The sequence below is a fragment of the Camelus bactrianus genome, chromosome 6 (assembly GCF_048773025.1).
Source record: "Camelus bactrianus isolate YW-2024 breed Bactrian camel chromosome 6, ASM4877302v1, whole genome shotgun sequence".
Classification (NCBI taxonomy): domain Eukaryota; kingdom Metazoa; phylum Chordata; class Mammalia; order Artiodactyla; family Camelidae; genus Camelus; species Camelus bactrianus.
In genome coordinates this window covers 101,647,681-101,662,232 of record NC_133544.1, presented here as the reverse complement: position 1 = coordinate 101,662,232, position 14,552 = coordinate 101,647,681, and the positions used below count along the sequence as shown (strand labels likewise).

Here is a 14,552-nt window from a genome sequence, read left to right as displayed (position 1 = left end):
ATTACAGATATGGCGGGCCAACTGTACAGCCAACAGAATGAAAACATATTCTCACAAAAACTTGCACATCAATATTCATGGCAGTATCATTCAGAGTAGCCAAAGGTTACAAACAATATCCATCCATCAATGAACGGATAAACAAAATTACCAAGAATAGGCCCACAAACTTTTGGTCATTGAATCTTTGACAAATGAGGTGAGAACATACAATGGAGTAAAGACAGCCTCTTCAGCAAATGATGTACGGATAACTGGACAGCTGCATGTAAATGAATGAAGTTAGACTACTCCCTCACAGCATACACAAAAATAAATTCAAAATGGCTTAAAGACTTAAACATGTAGACAAGACACTATAAACCTCTTAGAAGAAAACATAGGCAAAATATCTGACATACATCTCAGCAATGTTCTCCTAGAGCAGTCTACTCAAGCAATAGAAATACAAGCAAAAATATACAAGTGGGATGTAATTAAACTTACAAGGTTTTGCACAGCAAAGGAAACAGTAAGCAAAACTAAAAGACAACCTATGGAATGGGAGAAAATAGTTGCAATAAATGAGACTGACAAGGGCTTAATTCCCAGAATATATAACACCTTTTACACTTGATAAGAAAGAAAAACAAACAATTCAATTCAAAAATGGGCAGAAGGCCTAAAGAAGCTTTTCTCCAATGAAGACATACAAATGACCAATAGGCACATGAAAAAATGCTCAATATCATTATCAGAGAAATGCAAATCAAAACTGCAATCAAATATCACATCTCACCAGTCAGAATAGGCATCATTCAGAAGTTCACAAACAATAAATGCTGGAGAGGCTGTGGAGAATAGGGAACCCTCCTACACTGTGGTTGCAGTTTGGTTGAGCCATTGTGGAAAACAATACAGAGGTTCCTCAAAAGACAAAACATTGACCTCCCATATGACCCAGCAATCCCACTCCTGGGCATATATCCAGAAGGAACCGTAATTCAAAAAGATACCTACACCCCAATATTCAGAGCAGCACTATTTACAATAGCAAGACATGGAAACAACCTAAATGCCCACTGACAGATGACTGGATAAAGAGGTTGTAGTATATTTGTACAATAGACTACTATTCCGCCATAAAAAAATAATAAAATAATGCCATTTGTAGAAACATGAATGGACTTGGAGAATGTCATTCTAAGTGAAGTAAGCCAGAAAGAGAAAGAAAAATACCATATGAGATCGCTCACATGTGGAATCTAAAAAAACAAACAAACAAAAAGATAAACTTATCTACAGAACAGAAACAGACACACAGACATAGAAACCAAACTATGGTTACCAGAGGGGAGAGGGTGTGGGAAGAAATAAATTGGGAGTTCAAGATTTGCAGATACTGAATATGTATAGAGTAAACAGCAAGTTTATACTGTATAGCACAGGAGAATATATTTAATAACTTATAGTAACTTATGTTGAAAAAGAATATGAAAATGAATACATGTATGTTCCTATATAAATGAAGTGTTGTGCTGTACACAAGAAACTGATGCAAAATTATAAACTGACGCAACATTATAAACTGACTAGAATTCAATGAAAATATTTTTAAATAGAGAAAAAACGAAAAAAAAAAAAGAAAAAGGATATTATAAAACCAAAAGAATAAAGTACTGACTGAGGATACAACATGGATGGACCTTGAAAGTTTATACTAAAATAAGCCAGACACAAAAGGGCAAACAGTGCCCTTTTAGGTGAACTGTATCTAAGCCTTTATTGTACTATTCCAGTAAATTTTCTGGAAGTTTGAACTCTCAAAATCAAAATAAAATGTATTATTCATTAAAAACCTAAAATGATTCCTCACAGGAGGGCTTTAATTATTAAATGCAGAAATGCATGTAAAGCTCCTGGAACAACAATTTACACGTCCACACACAGTCACTGCTGTCACTGCCACTCAGAGGGTGGTGCCAGCGATGATGAGGGCTGCCTCCAGTTGCTCCCCTGCAGACAGGAGTGAGGGCCTGGGCTCTGACAGGAAGGGTGACCGGGAACATGGGTTAGACAGAGCCACGCCCCAGACTTTGTATTACCCAAGTTTCTTATACAAACTGCTCCATGTAACATAAACACGCTACAGGGATGTATCTTACGACACAGGGAATATAGCCAATGTTTTACAATAACTATAAATGGAGCATAACAATAAAAATTGTGCAATTATTGTACACCTAAAACATATCATATTGTAAATCAGCTATACTTTTATAAAATGTTAAAAAATAATTTTAAAATGTTATCACTTCAGTATTCAATTCGGTTTTTAAGTAACTAATAAACAGCTTAGAATGTATAAAACATTTAAGTGTGATAAGTTTGTTTACATATTTATTTACTTTCAGCCTCCTGCTAAAAGAGGAATTAAACAATTTTTAACACAGCTTAACAACCATAACAACAAAAAGACAAAAGTTAGAGTGTAGAGAAAATGGAGATTCAATACTTAAATGAAACCAGGGGGAAGTAAACTCATAAAAACGAATGCCATGAAGTCAGGGTAAGTGTTAAAGGCCGACTAGAAATTCAGCCGTAAGATTCTTGGCAGCTAAAGCAAAAAGTAAAAGATGATGGGGCGGGTGGTAGAGCTCAGTGGTAGAGCGTGTTCTTAGCGTGCACGGGGTCCCGGGTTCAACAGCCAGGGCCTCCTCTAACAGATAAATACACCTAATTACCTACCCCCCCAAAAGAGCCCCAATGAAAAGAAAAAGAGAAATTTCTTTCCTAAGAAAACCTGATGTTAAATTTAGATTAAATAATTGAAAAAAAAAGAAAGAAAAATAGAAAAAGATGAGTGACACAAGTGATAATGCCCGTGAGATAAATCTGCGGTGGCTGCTGGCACTTCCCCATGTCCCACGTGGGAAAATCTGAAACATCCTTCTCACCACTCAGAGTCATCATCAGCCCACCCCACCCCTCTCCCTGTTAAATGCAGGAGCACAGCCAGGGCCGGGCCTTTGCTCTCTCTGTGTCAACACAGTGAGACAGGATGGAAGGGGCCAGAGCACAGCCATTCAATGAAGGCCACAGCAATTAACATCAAAATGGTGAAGGATTCAACACCCAGTAGGCCTTGAGGCTCAGGATGAAGAGATTTTACTTCTAGCAGATCTTGAGCTTCATTATACACCCGTTGTAATAGTAACATGGTGAATAACACGCCCCAAGGCACCATGGCCATCCCAAGGCTAGCCACAAAAGATCAAACGGTGGGAAATGGCCAAATCCCAGGGAATCCCAGCCCCTTGCCCTTAGGCTGCTCCTTCTAATTATTAGCATATAAAACAACCAAGCCCATGAAAACCAGCAACACAGCGCCACCTCGCGGTCATCACTCTCTCTCCCTCTTCGGAGAAGGCCCACACTTTGTCTGTGGAGTGTGTACCTACTTTTAATCTGAGCACCCAACCCCCACACCTCGTGGCATTTCTCCTGCCTTTCAATGTGTCTCTGTGAATAAATCTACCTTTACTCAACAGTGGCTTGCTCTTGAAATCTTTCCTGCATGAAGCCAAGGACCCACGTCTGGTGGGGCACATTCCAGGGGCTCAACCAAAGCCTGGGACACAGCCCTTCCCATGCCCCACATATGTTTTCTTGTATCAACAGGACTGGGATGTGAAGGGAGTTCTGAGGCCCCAGCTAAGGGACAGAAGTAGCCCCCAGGACCAAAATGGCGGGCAGCCCCTCCCCCAGCAGGGGCCTTGAGGTCAGCCCGGTTCTCTGTGGTTCTCTGTTGTGCTGACTCCCCAGCCAGAGAGCGTTCTCCTAGGCCTGTCCCCACAAAACCCTTATCTCCAAAATGCAAGCACATCATGTCACAGTCCTGTTATTCAACCAGTAAATTTTCAGCCCACTTTTTCCTTCCCTAGAAAAGAATCTATTTGTCCTCCCTCCCATCCCACCACTTCTTTCTTTGTGAGAACTCTGTACTCCCCATACACCATCCTGAACGCAGGTGCCTTGCTGGCTGGGACCGAGATGTTTCAGTCTCACACAGCCTGCATCCTTTCACTTTCCCCTTTCTACCTTAAAAAGCCTTTCCTGAGTCTCCCACCCCTCTGATTCTGAACTTCACAAAGTGCTGAGGTTGCATGCACTCACTGTGTGCATACCTCCCAGGTTTTGACTAGGTTTCCTTCACAAGATCTTCATTAAGGAGCTTCATCAAGAAGTTTAAAGAGTCTTTTCTTACATCGGAGTTGAGGAGCCTGCATAAAATTTAAATGGCCTTGAAGAGAGAGTAAACCAGGGACAGAGAGATCATAGGTCTTAGTCAAAAGTGTCACGAGGCAAAATGTTCTTCGAAGGCTCAGAGTGGCTTCTGAACACGGAGTCGGGAGGGAGGAGGTGCCAGGCAGTGAGTGGGATGAGTGACACTGGGTACGCTACCCCAGCTGGGGAAGTATTGGATTTTGTTCTAGTTTTCCAAAGAATTTCTTACCACCTTTTCTCTTATTGTCACATACCATTTCCTACGGATTAAGAAAATCAATGTCAGTCATTTGGGCCACTTGGTAGAAGCTACACGATGCCATTCACAAGGCTGGGATGTAACAGCCACACCAGTCTATGTTGAAAGACCAGTAGGGGTATTTCCAAGGTAATCACGGGCATGCAGCAAACTCCCCAGCTTCAATTACCTCATCTCAAAAGTGGGGCCAATAAAACTACCAAGCAAAGTGCGTGATGATTATGGCCGACATCTGTTTACTAGGTAAGTGCCCGTGACAGCTGACACTGGATTAGGAATGAATATGATCAACGAGGCACAGTCAGCCTGGTTACATGCACCCTGCCTTCATGCCTTGGTGCAGGAGCGGAGTTTGTTTAGCTGAAATGAACGCCCCCAGAGCAGCCCTGAAGGGAAAGCTCCCAGCTCTGCACGGCGAGGCGTGTTCCTTTCCTTCTCTGAGCTGATAACAGTTTGCAGTCGTCTGTTTTTACATTTATCCCTTTAGTACCTGCCTCCCCTCCGGAGTTTTTGCTTAAGCAGAACAGGTCCAGCTTTGTGTTGCTGCCTGCCGGATATTCTGGGCTGGGAGACAGGCGACTCCACGTCTGGCTCTGGTGCTGAAAGGAGAGGGCAGAAAGCCCAGGGGCCCATGCTGAACAGAGGCCCCTGCACCCAAAATTATGGTCTGACTTTGGGCAAATTACACCGTCTTCTTTACCCTAAGATTCCTCATCTGTTCATGAAAATAACTGCCCATGGCACGTAGAGTTTCAAGGATTAAAGGAAATCACCAAATTCACAACCTATTCAAGGGGCTGCCAGTACGTCCTCAACAGGCACATGCTACCTTTACGGCTGTAACACACGCTAAGCGGGGCGGTAGGACACAGTGAACACTGCTAAGTGCCTGTTAAGTGTTTCATGTGTGTTATAATACTGTTTAAAACTTACAACAAACCCAGGAAGAAACGAATATTATAATGCATATTTCACAGATTCACCAACAGTTTAATGGAGGTTACACTCTAGTCCAAGGTCCTTTGGTGAGGAAATGGCGATTTAAACCTGAATCTGAGCCCAGGCCTGGGCTACACCTCTCTCCAATCCACCTCACCACTTGCCTATGAAATCCACCTGTCCAATACACGTTTGTACAGGTCAGCTCTTAAATGCAAAGTGTGCCCCGTTTGTCAATGTTTGTTAATTACCATAAAGTGCTCTCAGAAACCGCTACAGAAATGACAGGTTGACCCACATCCCTGCCAACAAAGAAGAGATATTCTGCCTTGCGTTCTCCTGTAATGTGCAGAAACCCTTCCCTACACCACCAAATTCAAATGTATGCTTCCTCCATGTTTATGTTTGCACACGGCTTATTAAAGTAGAAGGTACCTGCAGTAATTCCATCTCGTTTCCTTTGCAAGTTTCCAGATTATCCACAGTCTGTGAATGAAAATACTACAATGTGAATTAAAATACTACAACCATGTCAGTAAACAAAGAATGCTGAAACCAAGTCATCAAGGCTGCCGCCACCCCCCAGTGCGGACAGACCTGAAGCCCAGCCTCTACAGCCACTCACAATGCTGCCCTCTGAACAGACTGAGAATAAGAAGACAGGATAATTGCCCTAGATAGCTAGGTGCTTGTCTAAAGAATGAATCCAGTGAGGTCAAATGATACATACAAAGGCACTAAATTCTTTAACTTGAGATGCCTGGATTTCTTTAGATAACAAGCAATCTTTTATTGTTCCAACTCCCTGGTCTTTGTTGTAAAGCTGCCATATAATCCTAGTTCCTCCCCTACTTCTTGGGAGCAGTCCCTCAGACAGATTTGAAGGCTGTCATCCCGCCTCGAGTCCTCCCGCCTAATAAAGTGTAACTCTAAACTTTCAGGCTACACATTTTTTTCAGTCGACAAGTCCCAGAATAGACACAACTCATCAATTCTGTAATGGAACACACTGGATAAGGAACCAAAAGCGTGTTCTAGTCCAGAAAAACTACAGGTCCCTCTTTCCTTCTGTCATTATACAATCCCACCAGATCTCATTAATTTGCTGTCTGCTCATCTGGCAACCAAACTCAGAGAAGAGTCAACTCAGCAGAGTGCTCTACTCGGGAGAACACCCCGCAGCAGCACTGCAGGCTACCTGCCCTCCCGCACGCTCTGCCGACCCCTAGTGTCCTCCGTGGAGACCAGGCCAACAGAGGTGTTCCCAACAGCTGCAAAGTCCCACAGATTAAATAAAAGCATTATATTTTCTACGATATGTTATGTATATTAACATCTCTGAAAACAGCTTTGCCAGAAGCCCAAATTTTCCACATTAATCTGCATAGGCAATTCCGGCCCCCAAGGGAAAACAAGTCTTATGATGATGCTAAGGCCTCCAAAGTCCTCTCCAGGACCATCAACCAAACTGCCTGCAAGCCTGCAGCTGCAGGCGGCTACATGCCTGTTTTTAAAGCAACCCCTTCCTGCCCTCGGGCGCTACAAAGTCCCTCTATGCCCTCCCATCTCAGGGTAAGAGCAGCCACTGCAGAAACTTGCAGGGCAGCACTGACAGGACTGGACACAGAGGATCAGAGCTAAACTAAGCCTTCTGATGACAAGAGCTTGTCACTGTGTCATTTTACAGATGAATGTATATATAGAGAGGTGGGGTGATCTTGCTCAAAGTCACACAGCTAATAAGTGGCAAAGTCTATAACTCAGCTCCACCCTCTGGCGTGACGCTCCAGCTGGGACACCCACAGGGTTCTCTCGTGCCTGCCTGACCAGTCCTTTACTGTCACTCATAACCCACCACAGTGTCTGACCCTAGCCTGACTTTTCAGCCTCTTCTCCCTCTAGTTTCTCAGGAACAAGGCTGCTCGGGCCACTGTGTGACTTCCGGCTCCCCAAACCCTCAGTGCTCAGGGTGGTCTTGCCTGTGCAACCAGCACCCTGCTCAGAGGCTCTTCCTCCCCTGCAGGAGGACGTTTCCACTCTCCGCTGGGACACCCCCTCAGGGAAGGGCTCTTCTCCCCCTCAGCACGGCAGGTGTCCCAGGCCACATCCCGAGCTGCCCCATTAGGTCTGCCTGTGCCCAGGTCTGCTAGTCAGAGCAGCAGCCTCAGAGCCAGGGATTATGCCCGGGTCTCCCTGCAAACCTACTGCCCGCCTCACAGCCCCCAGCCAGTAGGTCACCTGGAAGTCACAGCAAGTGCCCCACCCAATCCCGAAATCTCTTCATTTGCCAGCACCGCTGATGACTGGTCTCCAAAGTTTGGTCAGTTTCACACAAAACAGCAGCTTCCACTGAAGCTGAGGGTTTTCACTTCTGCTCCTCATCCTTAATGGAAACGTCGAGGGAAACCAAAAGACCTTTTCTCAACCCTTTTCTGATGACACATTCTCACCCACAATACTCACATGCTCAAGAGTTTTGGGTCCACGTGATTTTGTTTCCCTTATGCTAAGTGGCTCAAAACACTGCAGGATTCTTTCTCTTTTGAGAGTATTTGTTTGTACTGAGTTTATTGACTTCAATCTCTTTTTGTCTCTCTCTTAAGTGTCCCTAGCAGTTGCCACTTCTTACTCCCTTCAGCAGCCTCCCTCCTATCATCTAGTCTAGGAAATTATCTGTGATGAGGGGCCCGGGGGCAGTCACAGAAAATGGAACAAAGGTACAGAGAGGCTACATAATTTGCCCGAGAAAATCAGCTTCAAGCCCCAAAACTGTGTGTCACGTCCCTCTGTTTAACACTTATGCTAAACTAGTTAACGTTTTTTAGATTATGGTTATGAACAGATGAGGTATCAAAATACATAGAAGGACACACATCAACTCTAAGATGTTTATTAACTCCACTATTTTGTTTCTATTTATTTTATTTCTATTAAAAAATATTAGGAACCTCTGCAGTCAATATAACAAAATGTTAATGGGTGTTAAATCCAGAATATAGAGGCGTAAGTGTATCATTACTCATAATTATTTGTATGCTCACAAGACAAAATGATTTGAACGTCTCTCTCCCCTCCCCCTACTCGCTACTGGCTCTCACCTGAGCTCCCAGACCACACATTTAACAGCCTTTCACTTTATCCACAGCTGAACTCATCAGGGTTCCCCCAAAGCTCCCTCTGCAGCTTTCCCTGCTCAGAGCACAGCAGGACCATCATTTACCTCATTAATCCACCCAGAAACCTGGGCCTTACTCCATCCTACCTTCACAGACATCATTCATCGTTTCCTTTTTACCATCTAAACATGCCTAAAATCTGTTCGTTTTTTCCCGGTGACTGTCCCACTGACTGTACCACCGCTCAGGTAGAAGCCACCAACACTGCCCACCTGGACACACGAGTCTCCCACGTGGCCTTCCAGCTGCTCTCCCCTACTTGAGACAAATTGGATTTTGTCACTCCCGTTCTTTTATGACTCTTTTCAAACCTAGTGTTCTTAGAAGAAACTCCAAGTTCTTCACATGGTGAAGGTGTTTGCCATGAAACTGTCAGCTCAGGGAGGGCAGGACCCCCCTCCTCCTTGGCCCTCCTCTTTCCCTAAGCCCCGCCCTCTCCCTCGGCCCCGCCCTCTGGCACAGCGCTGGCTCAGGAGTACCTGCTGAGCTACACCAGCCTGTATTCTAACCCTGGTGTTCAATTCTTAGCAAATTGCTTCACTTATCCATACAAATCCAAGGTAGATTAGAAAGATTTTAGATGTTGAGCTAGACTATTGATTTGGGGATTTTGCACTAGCAACCTGCAATTACATGTTTTAATGATTCTGTCTTCTTAAAACCACACCCAGATTTAAGGAGTTATTTGTGGAATGTCTTCGGAGTAAAAGGGACTGTACTTTTACAGACTTTATGTTGTATAACATGAACAACACGGACAGGGTCACAAATGGAACTGCCTCACAAGTGACAGAAGACAGGTGAGAGGCACAAAGCAACAGGTCGCAAAGACGGTAAGAGCAAATTTGTTTTGCCAACCCCCCAAAAAATGCCTGAAAGAACCAAAAATTCTGAATTTTGAAAGTAAAAGATTATCATATAGTGAAATAAAATAAATAATCCTCTTCATCAGGGTTTCAAGATCTGACTCCAGATTTTTTAGCAGGCCATACTGAATCCTAGCACAGAAAAATCAGATGGACTAGTGGTGAGTAAGTTCCAGGAAAACTGCAGTAATTCCTCCACTTGTGTAAGGACATACACTCACCTGCCAAAGGTGAAAGTAGACTGCATTCTGGAGAAATTCGGAAGCTTCCAGGCTCCGCTTCTGGATGCCGAGGACACGGACAGCTTGGAAGCATGCTTCTAACTCAGTGACCGGAATTCTTACACTGCAGGGGGAAAAGGAGGCCCTCAGTCGATAGCAGAGATGTTCCTGTCGTGTATCACATTCCGTGCCTCAGGGACTCAGTGCCTTGCAGCAGCCCGGCCCCAGGCGAGGACCCGAAGCGTGGCCCACCGAAGCAGGAGGTGCACTGTGCTTGAGAAATCCCATCCCCGATGGGGGCAAGAGGGGCTGGTGTGGTTGAGTGAACCTATAAATGCCCACAGAAATATGCCTGCATTCATTCAAGTGATACCAGCAACAGTAGCAGGCTATTTAACAAAATTTCAATTTTCAGTGGAAATTTTGCCATTCCTTTCCGCCTGTCCCCTGCACTCTGAAACAGGCTTAGGCTCTCTCACACCTGCAGCTCTGAAGCAATAGTTGTGAAGTCATTTTACTTTGCTGCAAGTGTCCTCGGTCCCCTTGTAACTGTGTCTGTCCTCTCTTAACACAGTCGGATATCTTCCTGGATCTCTACCTGAGTTCCTTTCTCCTCCTCCTCAGATCCTGAGATAAAGGGCAAGTGAAGGCACATGACCAGAAAAGGCACTGTTGACTTGACCAAAATCCACAGTGACCCCCTAGGTGAGTGCTGCCCACCACTTACATTCGATTTTCAAGGTTCTGCACAGGGTGACATCCAGCCCAGAGAGGTGGCCCAGGCCCATTGGAAGCTACGTGGCTTGGGCACGGGGACAGATGCAGGAGCTGGTTCCAGGGTCAGGCCCCTCCCCACCTCTGCTCCCCTCTCTCCCGAGGCCCCGCTGCCAAGCACTCAGGCTCCGTGATCTTAGGTCCTTCTCTTCTACTCTACTCCAAACCCTTTTCCTTTTCCTTTTTTCCCTAATTATCCCCAGCTGGAGTGATTTTTCAATCGCAGTATCTGAAAAAATTTCCTACAGCCGAAAATGAGGTCTCAAGAAGTCAAAGCACATATGCTACATCCTGAAGAGTGCCGCTGGCTAGGGGGACCCTCACCAACACTCACGTGGCATCAGACATGTTTCAGGGTCGGCCACCCCCAACAAGAGTGTGCTGTGACCCCTATGCCCGCACAGCATCTCTGCTCACAAAAATATAGTTGGCCCACTTATCGGTTATTAAGAAGCAAAAATACAAAATTGCTCATGTTTCTTACTAAAATTATCTATGAAGCAGAAAAGGGAATTGTAATAGAAAAGAACAATTTTGACCCCATGTTAGGTCTGTTCCTTTGGCTTTAACCCTGTGCCCTGTTTTCTAGGCTCAGACTTGCTAGCTCTGCACCATTTGTAAAAGAAAGTTGCTTTTAGACAGAAATATCCAGGACAGCCTATTCTCCTGGCCGTGATCTTGAAGGATGCTAATTCATCTGCACTTATGTAGAGATGGCAAGTTGCAAAATAGAGAATAACCTTTGTTTTTTTTTTGGAGTTTTCACAGGGGCAACATGATTTGATCCGCATGGACATCTGCAAGAACAGCGGATTCAAAGGACAAGCAATTCATACAGCAAGAAGTTTCCAACAACCAATCAAAACCCCGCCCCTTTTTAGTATAAAAGAAGACTCAATTCTGACTTGTGGAAGATGATTCTCCAGGACATTAGTCTGCCATCTTCTGGATCTGCCAGCTTTGCAAATAAAGTCACTATTCCTTGCTCCAACACCTCATCTCCCAGTTTATTGGCCTGTCATTTGGTGAGCAGAATGAGTTTGGACTCGGTAACAAAATGACTGCATTGGAGGTAGTATGTCTCCACTGTTTCCTCGTTTCCAATATGTAACATGCACATTACTTGTGATCTAGTGCAAATAATTCATCAAAGACAACCACAAAAAGAAACTATACTCACCCAGCTATCAACACTGAACACAAAACCTGTCAATTTTATATGCTGTTTAAGAACACAACCGAAAAACCTAACATAGGGAGTTGATTCCACGGAAATAAAATTATTTCTACTCCTTCAAAACTTTTTCTTTTCTTTTCTATTTTATTTTGTTTTGCTTATTGAAAAGAAAATAAAAGTCAGATCATTTTATTTCACGTATTTTTGTTATAGCTACATACTTTAAATACTACAGAGACTTAAATTGCAATAAAAATTGTTCATATATTAGTATAAAGATATATACACAATCAATGGGGATTAGGAATGGAGTGGACATTTACTAAAAATCCACTGCAATCCAGTCTTTTACAAGCATATCCTGGAATATAAGCTCTATTATCCAGGGGTCCTCACCCACATTCTCACTGCTGAGTCCCTTAGTAATCAACTAATAAGGCACCAGCATAGAACCATGTGATCTGTATTTTAGGAATAAATGAGGGAATTGATTCATTCAATTCTAAAACAAAAACCCTAAAATAAATACTGAACTTATTTACAGATAAAGAAAATTGGTCCCTCAAAAAGTAAAGTTTCTTCCTCAAGGTCACAAAGCTAATAAATGGTAAAGGCAAGATTTGAACTAATCTGCCTGATTCTAAAACCTATGGTGGAAATCCCATTAGACTGGGGAGAGTCCATCTGCACAGCCTATCACCCTATCTTTGTTCAGATCTAGCCTTAGACAGCCTGAGACAGCACTCCATTCCTATGGAACTCGAGGGCAAACGATAACATTAAGGATTTTATATCCAGGAATTTCTTAGGTCTCATGTATATAAAGTGTCAGCAGGTCAGCAGAAAATCTCTGGGAACCATTAGTGGGTCCAGACCTTTTTGCTGATTAGAAACTCAATCTATCAGGACATAGTGACCTTCCCATGAGAGGCCACATGGACATAAACTAAAGGCAGATGAACAATGAAAACTAACAAGACCCTGGAACTCATGCAAGAAGGATCCCTGCCATCCCCCACCCAGTTTCCTCTTCATCCACGTGGACACGAAGACAGAAGACCCGGGTTCTTGTCCAAGTTACACTATCATGGATTCTCACCCATAAAAACTTACAACTCTATGCTGTCATAAGTCCTTTCCAACTCAAATACGATGACACCAATATCTCAGCAGAATATCTATGTCTCCACTTCCCCTCTTCTAATAGGAGAATATTTCTATGGACACAAAGCAGAAATCCAATTTAAAAAACCATGCACGAAGCCAGGTGAATTTCTGCTTAAGAGACTTTCCTCTCAAGCTCAGTGAATGAAAACTCAGAAAAAGTGGTCCTTCTCCTTCAGCAAACGGGAGGCATCCTGATTGTGTGTGTGTGTGTGTGTGTGTGTGTGTGTGTGTGTGTGTGTGTATAAATCAAATATAATCGTCTGGGTTGTGTACAGATTTTTTTTTAATGTCACTGTAATTTCATGGGGATGAGCCAACATTTAAAGTAATTTGAATCTAGTGTTCTCAGTCTCAGTCTCTTTTGGTGGAGGAGGTGAAAGGGGAGAGTAAAGGAGGAAAGAGGTAAATGAAACAAAGAAGTAAGAATACTGCTAGGGAAAGGCAAGACGTTAATTTTGTTCCTCATTGCATCACAACAAATTAGGGACTGGCTTTCCCCCGATGTCTTATCGAACACTGAGTTGCAGAAGAAGAGGCGACAACCCATTTCTCACTGAGATTGTGGCTGTACGTGGCATCTTATAGACACAAATCATTTACACTGATCAAACACTCTAGCAGCAGGCCGTAATTCTCCTGTTTTGAGAGACAAGAAAACAGGAGTTCAAAGAGGATGTATAACTTGACAAAATTCAGGGGACCAGTAAACTAAAGAGGATGAATTCAAACTCAGATCTGAATGCAGAGTCTGCTCTTCCCATTCCCAGGACTGGAAAATCCTTAACACACAGGCTCCCCAGCTCCCCTGCAGTGTTCCTGGCGCCAAGCATTTCCCATGGTAATGTTAGCCAGTTCTCACAGACACAGCGCTCTGTGCAGCCAATGACCTCCATCGGACCTTGATCATCTACCTGCCACGCCCACTAGGCTTCACCATACAGGCAGGAGAGCTGGCTTTCAAGTGCATACAAAGCCACCCCTGGTCTAACCTGGGCTCTTCTGCAGCTTCTCCAGCCTAAAGGCAGCCATGAAACTGCTCACAGTCTGTACATGAGCCACACTACCTCTCTCCATCTGTCTCCCCACCTATACTACTACTTAGCTATGACCATTTTGAAAATCTTGGAAACAAATTTTTAAAAACAGAAAAGAAAGGATTCTGGAACAAGTGCTTAATACTTACAATTTTAAATGACAAGTTACAAATTGAGTATTGACAAACAGAATCTTCCTTTCTAAATGTCAGTTTTAAGCATTTAAATATATAATAGCAAAAAATTCTCACAAAATTAACAAAAACATAAACAATAAACTGGAATAAATTCAAAAATAATGCCCATGTTCTAAATGGAGGAACTTCAGGACTATACTGAGTGTTAAAGTAAGAGGTATGAATGTAGAGACATAAACATATTGCATGGAGGAAAGCAGTTTTGTAAAGATGTAAGTTCTCCTAAGAATAATTCAAAACTTACTAAAAACTCCCATGAAAATTCCAATCTGATTTTTTTAACTTGAACAAAATATTTTGGAACCCTTCAGGAATAATAAAGTCATAATAGTAGACAAGAAAATTTGGGATGGATGAAAAGAATAAAAAAAAAATCAGATTGCCAGTGATTAAATAAATTTTTACAATATGTAAGATATGGTGCTGGAGTAAGGAAGGGAGATTGACAGAAAGGAACCATGAGTTCAAAAAGAGAC

At 43.2% G+C, this 14,552-nt stretch overlaps 1 protein-coding gene across 1 annotated transcript in view; it reads right to left on the bottom strand.

Moving 5' to 3' along the window:
• LOC141578013 (uncharacterized) overlaps positions 1-14,552 on the bottom strand; it is a 119,391-nt gene that overhangs the window by 72,589 nt on the left and 32,250 nt on the right. Inside the window, exon 3 of the mRNA XM_074366564.1 lies at positions 9,728-9,851. The gene's annotated coding sequence lies outside the window, so the exon portion shown is untranslated. The remainder of the gene's footprint in view (positions 1-9,727; positions 9,852-14,552) is intronic.